General features: G+C 46.1%; 1 long non-coding RNA gene across 1 annotated transcript in view; it reads left to right on the top strand.

Annotated features, from left to right (window-relative positions):
* The window catches only part of LOC311583423, a 27,874-nt gene extending 13,162 nt beyond the window's left edge, over positions 1 to 14,712 (top strand). The window contains exons 3-7 of the long non-coding RNA XR_014774501.1: positions 3,164 to 3,265; positions 3,693 to 3,836; positions 4,593 to 4,716; positions 13,078 to 13,127; positions 13,342 to 14,712. This is a non-coding gene — a long non-coding RNA (uncharacterized lncRNA). The remainder of the gene's footprint in view (positions 1 to 3,163; positions 3,266 to 3,692; positions 3,837 to 4,592; positions 4,717 to 13,077; positions 13,128 to 13,341) is intronic.

Below are 14,712 nucleotides of genomic sequence, written 5' to 3'. Positions count from 1 at the left end.
AGACTTTGGTTGTATATTGATGCTGATTTAGAATTGGGCATTATACTATTTTGGCTACTGTTTATGTTTTCTGACCAAGGGCAGTAAAGGACATCCATCTAGAATAATGGACAGACTACTTAGACCCACTCCGGTTGCAACATCCAGGCCAATTACTTTATCTAACACACAAGAAAGGATTTTTTAAAAATAGTACTTTAAGCAACTAGTTTGGCCGAAATGATCCACTCCGCCTCCGCCCCTGCCAAATAAACCTCAAGGAAGGATTGACAAGGTGTGGCTTCCTTTAAGCAATTTAATTTGGACTGTATCTCAATCAGCAGCCCACGAGACTTCAAAACACCATTGCTGGTTTCCCTGGGACCACAGACTCTGAACAGCACTCTGCCCTACACTGCATACAGGCACACAATGGCTCAGTCCTCACAGGAGGCGCTGCATGAAATGGTTTCTTTGCTTCGGGCCTGTTCAGGAGATGTTTATCAGAGAGGGGTGGACAGGTCTGCAATGGACAGGCCCCGTTCTGTCTCCAGCGGCCTTTTATTGCCAGTGATAGTTGCCATCAGTGTCTTGTCTGAGAAATGGCCATGCTGCAGGCATCTCTGTCAGAGCATCTTATTGATCTGTGCTCCGCCTCCCTTCCAGAAGACAAGAGTGGTAAACAGTCAGAGGCTGCTGGCTCGAGCAGCGATGGCTCTGTGGGCTGTAGGAAGTGCCATCAGTGCTCTGACTGCTCCATCCAGAGTCACAGTGCCTAGCTCCAGGACACAGCTTAGTCTGGACTGCACAGTGACCACCCAGCAAGGAGATTGCTGCTTCTGAATTTTTTCCCCCATTGAAGCTGTATGATTGCGATTCATTTTCCCACCATTGACCCATTGGGCCTTCATAAAATAGGATTGAAAGCAATTAATCTGGGACAGAATGCCCCTAGAATCTCATTCATAAATAACCCTCCTTGGCCCCCAGCACTGGTATATAAGTAGAGATTTATAAGCTGAAACCTACAGGTCAAACTGCAGGAAGCAATGTGTCCCTACCCTCTGGCTTTGCACATGAGATTAAATGGTTATGATCAATATATTGCCATAAGCAACAGGGATCATTTTTTATGGCATTTATATAAGACTTTATAATGTAGAATAGACAGAATCTGCCACCAGCTCCAACCGGGGCATAAAACGTATCTTATAAATAAAAACACAAAAGCACTTTGGCAAAAAAAAGTTCTATTGTGTGGCTGTTATAGCTGCAGAGAAAGGTCTGTATGGAGTAGGCTAGGCTAGGCTGGAGTTAGACTCAGAATGTGCTAGGATATGCCAGAGGTTGGGGAGGTGGCATTGTGTTGAGTTATAGCTGGTGGCTGAGGGTCTAGCTCATCCCTGCAGCAAATAATAGCTTCATTACTGTTAAGAAGGAGAAGAAGATGCTGATGGTGGGGATGATGATAATGACGATGATAATGATAAAGATGCTAGCAATGGTGATGATGATGGAGACGATGATGGTGGCAGTGGTCAGGTGGTCTCTGCAATGATGACAGAGCTGGCATCTGAGAATGTAACCTATAGAGCCACATAGCTTACTCATTGTCCTCTTACCTCTGTCAGGTAAGAAGCAGGTCAACCAGTCACTTCTAAGCATGACAGGTGACAAAGATGCCCAGCCAAGCAATTATAGCTCTGTCTCTGAGATGGCTTATTGTCCTGTAGAGCTGGTCTTAGACCTCTGCCCTTACTCTCCTTGACTTTGTTGTGCTACTATTGGCTGAGTGTCCTGAGACTGCAAACTCATCTTTACTACAGAGATTAGCAAGCTCTGGTTTGCTACGCCAAATTTTGATAAGCCAAGGAGATGGTTTGATTGCCAGCATCATCATTCAGTGTTCCTGTTTGTTTGATGTTGGTTTTGGAAGGTCCATGTCTCCATATTGTTTTGTTCATTCCACACTGGCAATTACCAGTGAGTACGACAACTGGGAGACCCAAAGCAGCCGGCATCTAAGTGTAGAAATTATTAGTTAAATAGCCAGGATTTGGGGTACCCTTTTGGAGGAACAAAAACCCCTGTTTGACTCCAGTCATCCCTCATGGAGCCTGAAGCCATCTCAGTAGCTAACTTGTGCTCAGTCTGATCTAGCACCCAGCGTTCAGGAGCATTATTAAAAAATGTGACCACAGGAAAGGTTGGTAACAGCCTGCACAGAAAGCCCTGCGTCTGTCAGCCTTCTTGGCTATACACGGCTGAAGCTGATTTGCTGTCACAAGAAGAGGAAGTTTATTGGAAGGGTGCTAGGGGCGTCCTGATATGTCAGATGGATGGATGACAAGGCTCTGAAGGGAGTGGGGACTTGAGAAGCCCATAGTGCCAGGTGGGCTGTCATTTTCCCTCCGGAGCTGGTCTTAGACCTCTGCTCGGAAGCTCCGTTCCTTGGTGGCCCTGACTAACTTGTGGGTGCGTCCACTCCTATTGCTACAGCCAGACTTCTAGCCGCCTCCATGGTGCCTTCAAGCAAAACAGGCTGAGTGTGCTTCAAGACCTGGCCTCTGGCTGGGGAGGTCTGCTCTGTTTTTCATCCCTAGGATCAGGCAGGCTGTCTATCACCAGGATGGTATGCCCCTGGGGGATCTCTAAGAGGAATTTTGGAGGTGGGAGACCAAGATGGTCCAGATGGATAAACTCCTTCAGCAATGGCATGCGTGTTCTTGTGCAGATTAATAAACAGATGATCAGAAGGGCTGGTCCGTTGCCCAATTTCATACAGGAAACAAGTGGCAGAGCTGGGCTCACATTCAGGATTCTTATATCCGACTACTAATCAAGGCTCTGTCTTTGATTAGAGAACGTGCTGGGTGGAGCGGGCCAGCTGGCTGCACAGCAATAGTCTAGGAATTAACGGATGGAAATTTAGTGCCTTAAATACCTGGGGTTCTTTCATCCAGGCTTGTAGGCGTGATCTCCGGGGGCTGCCCAGGCTAGGCTCCCTTGTAATTGCGGTGGTGGGGGGGGAGGGGTGTGGGGGAGGGTCTGGTCATCAGGATTCCTGCATGTTTGTCACGTTCCTCTGGGGGGAAGCCAGAGTATATTTTGATCCGCTTTAAAGCACATGCAGAAACTTTCTCAGATGCCGCCCACAAATGTCTCCTTGATTCCCATTGGCTAGACGTGGGACGCGTGACCACCATTCAAACACCTGCTGGATGCAATTAAACTCAGATTTACCACTTGTTCTGGAACAAGACTCCAAACTGCACGGCCTATAAAGGTGGTGGAGTGGAGAGGGTGGGGCTGCAGCGGCTCAGGCCACAGCTCATCTTCTTTGGGTGTTAGCTCTGTTTTGTCCCCTTGCACACTGCTTTCTTCCACTTGTGACTCTCCCAACTCCCTAAGGGTAATGGGCCACCTAGAACAGTCCAAGCCTCACCTAGAGTTATTGGATGTACCTTTTATCTTAGTTTCCCGGATTCCCGAAAGGGCTCTGCTATATTCCATGTGGTCCAGGTCTCACCACGGCTCTGAGCTGACAGGTGATTCTCTGGATGATCCTGAAGGGCGTTCCATAGACAAGGAGTCCTGCGGCACAGCCCCACAGATCCACCATCATACGGCACTATGGAGGGGCGGCTGTGGTAGGAGCAGAGAGGGGAATCTCCCTGGCCCTTTGTGGACTTGGTTTTGTTGTTGTCTTTAAGGATCCTGGACATCTTCTCTCTCACCTCTTACTCCAGAGGATTCTCTGAGAAAGGTGTAGGGCCTTTTGGAACGGTTATGGAGCTGTGCAAATGGATACCACATTATATCTACCAACAGAAAGGCCACAGATGACTAGGACACAGGTGAGTATGCAAGTCAGAGCCTTACCAGAGCTCTAAGGACGTCTACTGTCATACCGTGCCTTGTGACAGCTGCGTCTGCATGAACTCCCTGAGGTCAGGGTTATGTATGAATTGACTCCAGGCTCTGGGCTGCAATCCTCCTGGCGTGGCGTAAGTGGAGGTGAGCAAAGGCTTGTCTAACGGCTCACCCTTCAAGGCAGGAAGAAAAATGCTCAAGAGAGATGCATGCTGGTTGCTTGGATATTTGAAAGGTTGGCTTTTTTGACCTGGTGAACTGGGGAAAACATCAGCTGTGTGCCCCTACTGAACTGTGCCATAAGGGCTTGTCAGAGAGGCTGAGGGGGACGGAGGTCTGCTCCGTTTGCTCAGAGTTCTTAGTGCTTCTGTTCCTGGCCTGGGCCTCACAACTGAAAGTGTTCTCTTAACACGGAGAGTAAACAAGAATGACGTCACCAACCCTGCCGCAGTATATTGGCTTTCTAGACCTCTGTGCACTACAACTAGACAACCTCGTTCCATGCAGCAGCCAGAGGATCAGGAAGGAGAGACAGATGGTGGGGGGCAAGAGTAAGAGGTCAGGAGGGCAAGGCTCGGATGGTTCAGGCACCATCTATACAGATCTGCCAGCCACATACCGTGTGACCCTAAGCAAGCCTGTCCTGGCACTCAGAGTCCATGTTTCCATATGTACATGAAGAGATGGATTTGTTGTTGTTGTTGTTGTTGTTGTTGTTGTTGTTGTTGTTGACTTTGCAGCCCCAACACTACATACTCTGTGCCCCACCAGTTGCTCTGAATTCCTAAGAAGGCCAACAAGTTGGGGAAAGAGGCGAGAAGGAAGCCCACCATAAGGATAAGACTCAAGTTTCCTGCTGCTGTGGTCAGTGGATTCTGGGCAAAGACTTGTGAATAAACAAATGAGTGAGAGAATGAGTCTGTTAAACTCCCAGAGTTAATGTAGATTGCAATGGTACTGCTTCAGTTAGGCCTCCAGAGGGAAGCAAGGGCAGGTCCGCAGGTGGCTAGGCACTCTTGCAGTTGGTATGAGAACCAGCCAGAGGTGGAGAGCTTGGGTCTCACCCTTAGTTTCACGTGGAGCTCCGGAGCTAATGATGTTCACAGGAGTGCAGAGCTGGATTGTAGGGAAAGTAACCCCCAGGTATGGCCTCCAGGTTCTCCCAGCATCCTTCAGTCCTTATCTATTACAGGGCCTCCCTAGGACATGTCACACTTCCGCTGTGCTGAGGACAAGTGCTGCTGGGCTGTGTGGGAGCTACAGCACTGTGAGGGTGCAACAAGATGGTCACAAAAGGTCCCAAGCACTGTACCCCAAGTTGGTGGCTCAGAGTGATGTCCTGGTCTCCATGGCCAAGTGTAACAGTGGGTTTGAGGGTTCTGTGGGTCATAACGTCAAGGTAAGACCATCAACAAAAGAGACTCTTCTGACCCAGCAGGATTTTTTTCTCAGTTTATTGTTAATTTTCACTCATATTTTAAAGTTTTCAAGGATGTCACAGGTTTCCTGGAGGCCACTTAGAGCACCAGAGAGTGACATTCCAGAGAAGAGTCTCCAAATTGTTAGGGGTGTGTGTGTGTGTGTGTGTGTGTGTGTGTGTGTGTGTGTGTGTGTATGTATGTATGTGCGTGCGGGTGCATATGACGGTGGTGTCTGCTAAGACCAGAGCTGGAGTTGTGGTGACTGTGAGCTGCCCGATGTGGGAGCTGAGAACTGAGTATGGTTCTCTGACAGAACAGCAAGCAATTTTTAACCGCTAAGATTTCTCTCCTACCAGACTTCCATTTTCGTTCATTTGGTTATGGGCCACTCTTAAACAATTCATTTTCCAGACCAAACTTGTAGACCAGCAGTAGACTACTGCCTGCCACATACAAAGCCTTTGGCTTGATCCCCAGCAATGCAATAAGTTAATGAATTTAACAGTTTGTCCGTCTGTACTCTCATCTGTGCAGGAGGAGGAGGAAGAGGATATCAGAGGTTCACTTGTTGTTAAGGGTTCAAGGCCAGCCTGGCAACATAGTAACCCTGTCTCAGAAACAAATCTTTGTCCATCAGGATACAGTACACATGGACATATATATCCACCTAAAGAAGAGTTTAATGAAAAAAAAAAAAGAATAAATAAATAAAATGACCGGAAATAAAGTTGATGTGTTTTCAATGCAGTGCTGTGTAAGGTGGGGCCCAGGGTCAGGATCACCTGGAAACCATTTAGAAATGAAGGCTTCCAGGCCTTGCTACACTAGTAACAGTTCTGGGAGCTTAACCAAGTCTTACCGGTGACCCCAACACTTGCTAACATACAAGGGTGGGATTCTCGAGTCACCCAATCTATTTAACAACAACAACAACAACAACAACGCCGCAGAAATTTAGTTGTAGCATATACCCCCGTGCCCCTCACAGGCTGCTCCTAATGTCCTTCTAATTCACTTTACATCATCTCTGCTTTGCCTTCTTAGCTGGCCTAACTCATTTGCAGCTCTCTCCAGGATCTCCGGGGTGCCAGGGACGGCCCATCACATGCCCTAGCATGGCAGGCTGGCGTACCACTGGGCAGTGGTACACTCAGAGGCCTCTTCAGGGAGACTGCCTTATCGAAACTGCTCTCTTCCAGACCCAACTCCCCCGAGGGCAAATGGAAATTGTCTCCGCATCCACATCCACTGTAAAGAACAGCCCCTGGAATATTGTAAATCCTCCATAAATACTAGTAGGGAAAACAAAAGCAGAGCTGTCCTCCATCAGAGGGACCAGCACACACTGGAATGTGAAGTGTGTTTTTCAGGCCTCAAAGCTTTGCCCCACCCTGCACCTGGCATGGCCTTTCGTTCATCTAGGGATGCTTTGTCATAGTAATGAAAGAACAAAGGCTTCCTCCTTTGGTGCTTTCGATAGCTAATATTTTACATTTGTTTGGGTACCTGATGTGAGGGTCACCTAGGACAGAATTTAGGAGAATGACAAGAATGCTGTTTGTCTTTTTTCTTCGTTTCTTCATTTTCTGTGTAGCCTGGGACTGTCCTAGACTCACTTTATAGACTGGGCTGGCCTCGAACTCACAGTGATCCACCTGCCTCTGCCTCCCTAGTGCTGAGATTAAAGGCATGAGCCACCACACCCGGCCAAGAATACTGTATTTCATTACAAAGTATTCTTTCCTCTTAATGTGTGAACCACATCTTCAGACTCAGCCTTCTGACGAACAGAAAGAGCAGTGGCTTGGGAGTCCACTGCAGAGCTTAGACACAAATCTAAAAGGACCCTGGGTAGGAGGGGGGTTTGGGGTGATTTGTATAATGGTTTCCATAGGGAGTGCGATTCATTGGAGCTTGTGGGAATGGATATATGGCCTGGGTTCCATCCTGCAAGCATCCTTTGCCTGTTCTTTCTCATAGCCTTATTGTTGGAGTCCTTCCTGGGCAGGTGGTGGCTTCAGGTCATCCCCAAGGCCCTCCTTGCTATTCTCCTAGAAGTGTGCTAGGGGACACATGTTGCCCCAGATGAGTGCCCGGACCGCCCGCCGTGCTGTTTGGTGGATGGCGTTATGACTGAGCTCTCACAGCTGAAGCCATTAAAGGCTATTCTCCTTTTAATTCCTCGTGGTCGCTCTCATTCCTACCTTAGAGAAACCTCCGATTTTCACTTGTGAGATGCTCGGCTGAGCTTGTCATATCCTAAAAGGTGATTTCAGTTCTCTGATGCCAAAGAACCCTTTTCTGCTAGTCAAAACACAGCTGCAGAGGCCCGTGTGATTTGCTAATGGGCACCCCAACTCGGGGGTATGTCTGTCTATACCTGGAAAATAGATGTAATTAAGATAACAGATATCATAAGGATATGCTAATGCAGCAGGTAAAAACCGGGCTGGAAAGGCGACAGGCTCATGATGCCGACTTGTATCAGGCCAGCTGTGCAGCTTACCCAAAGGCCAGCAGCCCCCCCCCCCCAAAGCCTTCTCTGGTACCAGTTCTGGCATCCATCCTCAACATCCATTTAATCCATCTGCTGGGTGCCTCATACACATAAATTACATTAGTTTGTTGTTTTGGAGATTTTATTTTTATTTTTTAATTTTTTTTGTTTTTTTGTTTTGTTTTGTTTTGTTTTTTTTGAGACAGGGTCTCTCTGTGTTCGCCTTGGCTGTCCTGGTCTTGCTTTATAGACCAGGGTGGCCTCGAACTCACAGTGATCCCCCTGCCTCTGCCTCCCGAGTGCTGGGACTAAAGGCGTGCGCCACCATGCCTGGCCTTCTATGTGTACGAATATTTGCCTGTATGTGTGCCTATTCTGTATGCCATATGCATGTGGTGCCCCTTGTGAATGAGGGCATCCAATCCTCTGAGACTGGAGTTATAGAGGTTTATGAGATACCATATGGGTGCTGGGAATTGAAACCCCACCTCTAAAAGACCAGCTAGGATTGTTTTGTTTTGTTTTTTGTTTGTTTGTTTTTGTTTTTTGGATGTTTGGTTTTTGTGTAGCCTTGGCTGTCCTGGAACTTGCTCTGTAGACCTAGCTGGCTTTTAACTCAGAGAGCCACCTTGTCTCTGCTTCCCAAGTGCTCGGATTAAAGGCATGCGCCACCCTGCCCTGCCAGCCGGTGTTCTTAACTGCTGAGCCATCATCTCTCCAGCTCCATATTTTATTTTTCATATTGACTTAGATACCCATAATTTTCTGAAGATAGCATTTCAGCAGCTCCAAGTTTGATGAAGTTGTAAGGACTGCTTCGTCTTAGAGGCATGTTGAGGGTAAGAGGGCCAAGAAAAGAGAGCCACTTCAGAGCTTTGCCTTTAGCAAGGGTCCTGTTCCTAGAGTGACACTGTTGTGACTTGGAGATGACCTGGTACAACCCACCAATCCAGCATCACCACGGGAAGTGGGCAGGGAGTTTGTTGTCAGAATGAGTGGGTCAGTCTCTGTAGCTTCCTCTTCCTGCTGTGCACTTGGAGAAGGGACTCACTTTTCTGTGCCTTCGGACTCCCAACCTAAAATGGGCTCAGTCCTGTTACCTCACTCAAAGGGCCTGGAATGATAGAAGCTCAGATGATGGTACCTTGTGTCTCAGTCTGGGGATGGATAAAGACTCAAGGAATAGCCCAGGGCCCCTGTTCCATTGCTTCATGTCATCTCCCACTCTGAATCTCCATTTTCTCACTGGTAAAGGGGACTAATGGTGCCTACTTTCCTGAAATATTTTTTAAGAGAGATTTATTTATTTATTATGTATACAGCATTCTGTCTGCATGTACAGAGGGCACCAGATCTCATTACAAATGGTTGTGAGCCACCATGTGGTTGCTGAGAATTGAACTCAGGACCTATGGAAGAGCAGCCAGTGCTCTTAACTGCTGAGCCATCTCTCCAGCTCATTGCTGGAATATTTTAAGTAGCTAGGGGACAAATGTTGCAAGGATGCAGGCCAGTTAACAGCAGTGTGACATTGAGTAGATGTGGCCATATGAGTCAGGTGTGGACTCTGTACCTATAGGGAGCTGAGTCTGAGGGTAGTTGAGAGACCCTCATTCTGGGAGCTCTGTTTCTTGACCGTCTGCTCTGCACAAAGTGATGGTGTCCTACCTAAGGGTGGCACTTCTCAGCTTCTTTTGTGGGCTCTGGAAGTCATTTCTGCCTTTGTAAGAGGCCATATCCCATCTTCCATTATAAACATTTTAACCATCTGCACACATGAATGACAAAGAGGACCCCCATTAATGTGAATAAACATGGTCCCACCTAAGGTCAGACCAAGCCTCTCTTTCTTTATACTATCTATCTGTCTGTCTGTCTGTCTGTCTGTCTATATGTATGTATGTCTGTCTGTCTGTCTATCTATCTATCTATCTATCTATCTATCTATCTATCTATCTATCTATCTATCTATCCTTTAAAAAAAAATCTAATATATGGTGCTAAAAGACCCAGGATGGGAAATCTGAGCCTATGTGTGCTTCAAACTCACCCATGGACCAACCTCCCAGGCTCTCAGACAAGCTTTGGGTCTAAAAGTGCCCAGCAGGGCCAGGTGTTTCTCTCAGGCAACCTTTTCTTCTCACTTTCTGTCTCTGCCCTTTGTCTCTTACCTTAGTACCCTGATGCAGTCTGACCTAGGTGGGAGGCTGTGCTGCATTCAACCAGCACATACATGCAGCATACAAAAACACTGGGACAAGGTGAGCTATTGGAAATAAGTCAGAGGTAATTAGTTAGGTTTCAGGGCTCACTGGAGGTTTCTTAAGACCCATTCAGTTGAAGGCTCCAGAAACTTCCCACTAGTTTTGAGACTCCCCGTGCAGCTGAAAGCTCTGACAACCTTCCACTGGCTCTGCAGCCCCTTAACCCTGGGATTGTAATGGCGGGGAACCCAATTAATCTTCCCAGAATTTAGAGGACACTCTATGTAGCTGGGCATAGGCCCCTGTTTTTACCTTGACCCTGGGCCCAGCCATGGGCTCCAAGTTCTCCGTTCAAAGTACCCTCAGCCTGGGTGGAGGCTAATTTAAAAAGCTCTATTTGGGAGACCTCATCCCCAGTTCACTTGTTCAGCTATAGGCTCAAATTTGGCCTCAAAATACAATGGACAAATGGCCTCCCACTGGAACAAATTGGGATTTTTTTTTTTTTACTTCTAATACTTAAAGTAGTTTAGGTTACTCTGTAAGATGTAATGGCAGCATGGACTAAGGCTCATACTCTATAAAAACCTACAGTTCAATTTAATCTTTCTCAAGGCTCTGGCTTACCACTATACCCATAGCCCCAATGCCCTCACAACTGGTTCTGCTGGGTCTCCAAACTTGTATCTTCGCTAGTCGAGGTAGCATAGAGCTCTTTTGCCTTCTGTTGTTGGCCCACTTGTCCTTCTGCCTCTCCAAGCCTGGAAAATCCTGCTTGTGTCTTTAACAGCTAAGATGTAAAGGCATCAGGCTGTCTGCCCCCACCTGCAGACACATGTATACACACACACACACACACACACACACACACACACACACACACACACACACACACACTGGTTATGCATACGTCCATCACTGATTCAGCCTTACAGAAATTCAAATGTCTTTTAAGTATGGATAGCATTGAAAAATTGTTGCATGCTGATCCACTCTGCTGAAAAGGCTGGATATGGAATTAGATTTTGGACCATTTGTCCCAGATGCAAGTGTGTTTGTTTAAAAGTTTTCTCCAAAGACTCTGTCCTGGCTCAGGCTGGCCACCTGACCACTTGACTCTGTGGCTGGGCGAAGGAGAGAAAAGTAGAGTAGGCCAGGAAAGGACCCTTCAGTTTTTTTTTTCCTGAGACAGGGTTTCTCTGTGTAGCCTTGGCTGTCCTGGACTCACTTTGTAGACCATGCTGGCTTCAGACTCACAGTGATCTGCCTCCCAAGTGCTTGGATTACAGGAGTGTGCAACAACAATTCGCTCTTAAGGACAACTGAGAAGTAAACTGCTTCCCAAAGAGGTTACAAGTGGCAAGCACGGTGTGTAACTCTGAATTCTCCCCTCCTGTTTCTTGGTTTTGTTTACCATCTTTAAAGCTTTCATTGAAACTTTAACTTTCTGTATTTTATGACTTAATAATAATAAGTTCATCGAGTGTGGTTTAGAAAGGACATATAGGTAATCTTAATTTGTTATAGTACGCCATGAATGCAGCTTGGATTCAACTCTTGTTGGGAGGAAGGAGATTCTCTCTGACCTGGACTCACCTGTCTGATTCAAATGCTGATTTCTGTAACCACGCCCCCCCCAAGCCCCCTATATCTAGTTGAAGTCCTTGTTCTGAGAATCTCCTGTCTCAATGTTGTATAAACACTGTTCCCCAATTGTCCCCCAATATACCAATAAAGCCAATTGTGGAGCAGGGGAGAGAATAGGGCTGGACTTCCTGCCAGCCAGGGGAGGAGGAGGAGAGAGGAGGAAGTAGGGGATGGAGCCACTGGCAGAGGTCCAGGTGACATCAGGAGAGAAGAGCTGGAGCAGGGAAAGCTACAAAGTCCAAGTATCTCTTGGGATGTACGCTAGGAGGAAGCCAAATTATCTTAGAGGGTTCCAAATAGATTAATAACTGCTCAGTTCTTGTGCTGTGAAGCTTGTTAATATAATAGAGTCTCAGTTGTTTGTGTGGTAGCTGGGTTAAGAGAGAAACAGAGAAACATAAACAGTTTTATTTAAAAAAATGACTTTAACACATCATGGTGCTTTGGGAATATAATCTGTCTTTACCTTGATAGAAAGCTCTAGTGCCAGCACCTGCATTCCTGCTGTGAGGTAAAGTGCTTGAGTGAAAAAGTGACAAAGCTGTCCTACAGGCACTCAGCAAAGCTTAGGAATATTTTCTTTTCTTTTTCTTTCCTTTCTTTCTTTCTTTCTTTTTTTAAACAGGGTTTCTCTGTGTAGCCTTGGCTGTCCTGGGCTAACTTTGTAGACCAGGCTGGCCTTGAACTTACAGGGATATTTTCTTAAGCAACTCCAAAAGCCAAAGCTCATTTAGTGTGGTTATCTTGCTTTACAAATTATGCCTCTAAACAACTGACCCATTTTTAAGTAGAAAGATGTTAAGAAACATGCTCACCGCTGTCAGCTTGTGCTGACCTAGGGATTTGCCCTTCCACAGACAGAGTAAAGAGCTGCTTTTAGCCCTCTTTGTTAATTCAGTCCATGTTACATGTAAATTATTACAGATTTGACATGACTGACTGCTTTCATCTTTCATCTGGTGGTTGTATATGGATTGAGAACGTAGAGGTTTTTTTTTTTTAAAGTTTCTGTTAGTAGGGTTAATTTTACAAAACTTTATAAAGTGAATAATTTGCTTTTGACAAGACAGGCACTCTCTGAGAATATACTTTTTAAATTGGAAATTGGAAATAATTTCTTTCTGGGGAATACAACTTAGAATTAAATTGTCTCTTTATATAGCCTGACAATATGAAGTATATTCACTATATAATCTAGGAATATAACTATAACAATTTGTGTTAACAAAATAAGTATTGTCATGTTTTCAAATACTAGATATAATCATTTAAGTTTATAGTCCCAACTTTAGAATTTTCACCTTATCAAATTGTTTCTAACTAAAAATTTTATTTTACTTGAGATATTCTGGTTTTGTTCATTAAATGATAGCTGACATTGTTAATGTTTGAAACAAATATATGAAGCCCATGGTACTTGGAAGCAAGAAATATCACTTAAATGCTTTCTGTTCAGATTCATCCCTTGGATACTAACGTTAAGCGACTCTCTTACAAGGTTTCCAGGTAGGTGCTTGATCCTTGCTCAGGAGTCTGACGTAACAAATAGTTAATTAGTCATCTTGTTCATCTGTAGAACTCTGGGACATGGTCCAGCTAATTGGATAATTGCATTTAATCATATGTTAACACTGTATTTGACCTTATGTTATATTGACTCATGTTAATCATGATGTAAAAGTTTTCCTCATGTGACTTTGTTCCTTAATGTCCCCCACAGAGATGCACAGTTATTATCTCCTGACTTATGTTCTGGATCTTTGCCAATTGCTCAGTTTTATCATGGCCCCTTGGAGGGACCCTCTTCTGAGGCACTCTAACCGCTGCTCCCCGCCTTGCCCTTCTATCAGCCTTGAAGCAGTTACTGAGAGACCAGCACCTCCATCCAGACTCCTAAAAGCGGTTTGGGTGCCCTCTAAAAGGGGACTAAGGGACCATGGGCCAGCCAACTCATCCCTCTTCTTGCCACTCTGGACATTGTTTGGGGGCTCAGACCCAGGATAGTTAGATGGAAGCCTCCTTTGCCTCAGTGAAGTTCTCTGTCTCACCAGCTCAGAGCAGCTTAGCATCCGTCAGGACCAGCGGGACTCCTTGACTGCTGTGGTGCTCCACAGTGAAAAAGGACCAGCTCCCACTGCTGCTAAGGATGGGACCTGCAACCTCCTCAAACACTGCTGCTGCCACAACAACAAATCCTAACTGGTTTGGAATGGGGCCCTAAAGACATAGGGCCCCTCCCACTCTGACTCCACCCCCTGGACCATTCTTTTCTCCTTATTGTCCTCATACTCATGTTTTCACCCCATCTTTTAGATGTTTTTACTTACTGAACCTCACGCTATACCCAAATAAAATGTTCCCCACACTCTTTCCCAATACTTCTCGTCCTACAGCATCTCCATTTGTTCCATTTGTTCCTGATACATCTGCAGAAAGACCTTTAGGATGCTGTGGAGAAACCGGCTAGAGGGGCCTTCATCCCTTTCACCCCAGGCCAGATACAATTCTTTGCATCTGTCCTCTTATTTTCTCCTGCTCCCTTCCCTTGATGCTCTGCAGCTCCCTACCATGCAGGCTGGCTCATTTTGCTGCAAGCGGTCCTTGCGATGGGCCAGTCACTGTCACCCTGGATCAATTCCATGCCTACTCTCTCCAGCCTCTGTTCCTCCCTGTCCCTCAGCCTTCTCAGGAAATCTCTCAGTTCTACTCTGCCACCGGATCATCAGCCCTCTAGTAATTATTGTCCAGGTCTCTTCAAAGATACAGGATGGCCATTGTTCAAACCATCACAAGCAATCAAGTTTAAGACTCTCCTTCTGCCACATGGCTGGAGGACCTGTCTCTGATGGACCCAGAACTCTTTCCCACAAAGACCCTCCTTAGCACAAAAACAGCTACAGTGCCTCTGCCATGCATTTTTTACAACCTCTCGGGCATGATTAGCAGTGATGGTTTCTTACTGAAAGACTACACTTCCCATATCCCCTTGCAGACTATAGGAGTCATTTCTAGCTGTAAAAGAGGCCACATCTCATCTTCTTCTGTTGGCATTTTGGCTGTCTGCTCAAAGAGTGGCAAAGATGCCCCCTGA

Source organism: Acomys minous, assembly GCF_964271855.1.
Source record: "Acomys minous genome assembly, chromosome: 14".
NCBI classification, from domain to species: Eukaryota; Metazoa; Chordata; class Mammalia; order Rodentia; family Muridae; genus Acomys; species Acomys minous.
The sequence above is the reverse complement of the archived record's forward strand: the minus strand, read 5'-3'. Positions and strand labels throughout refer to the sequence as shown.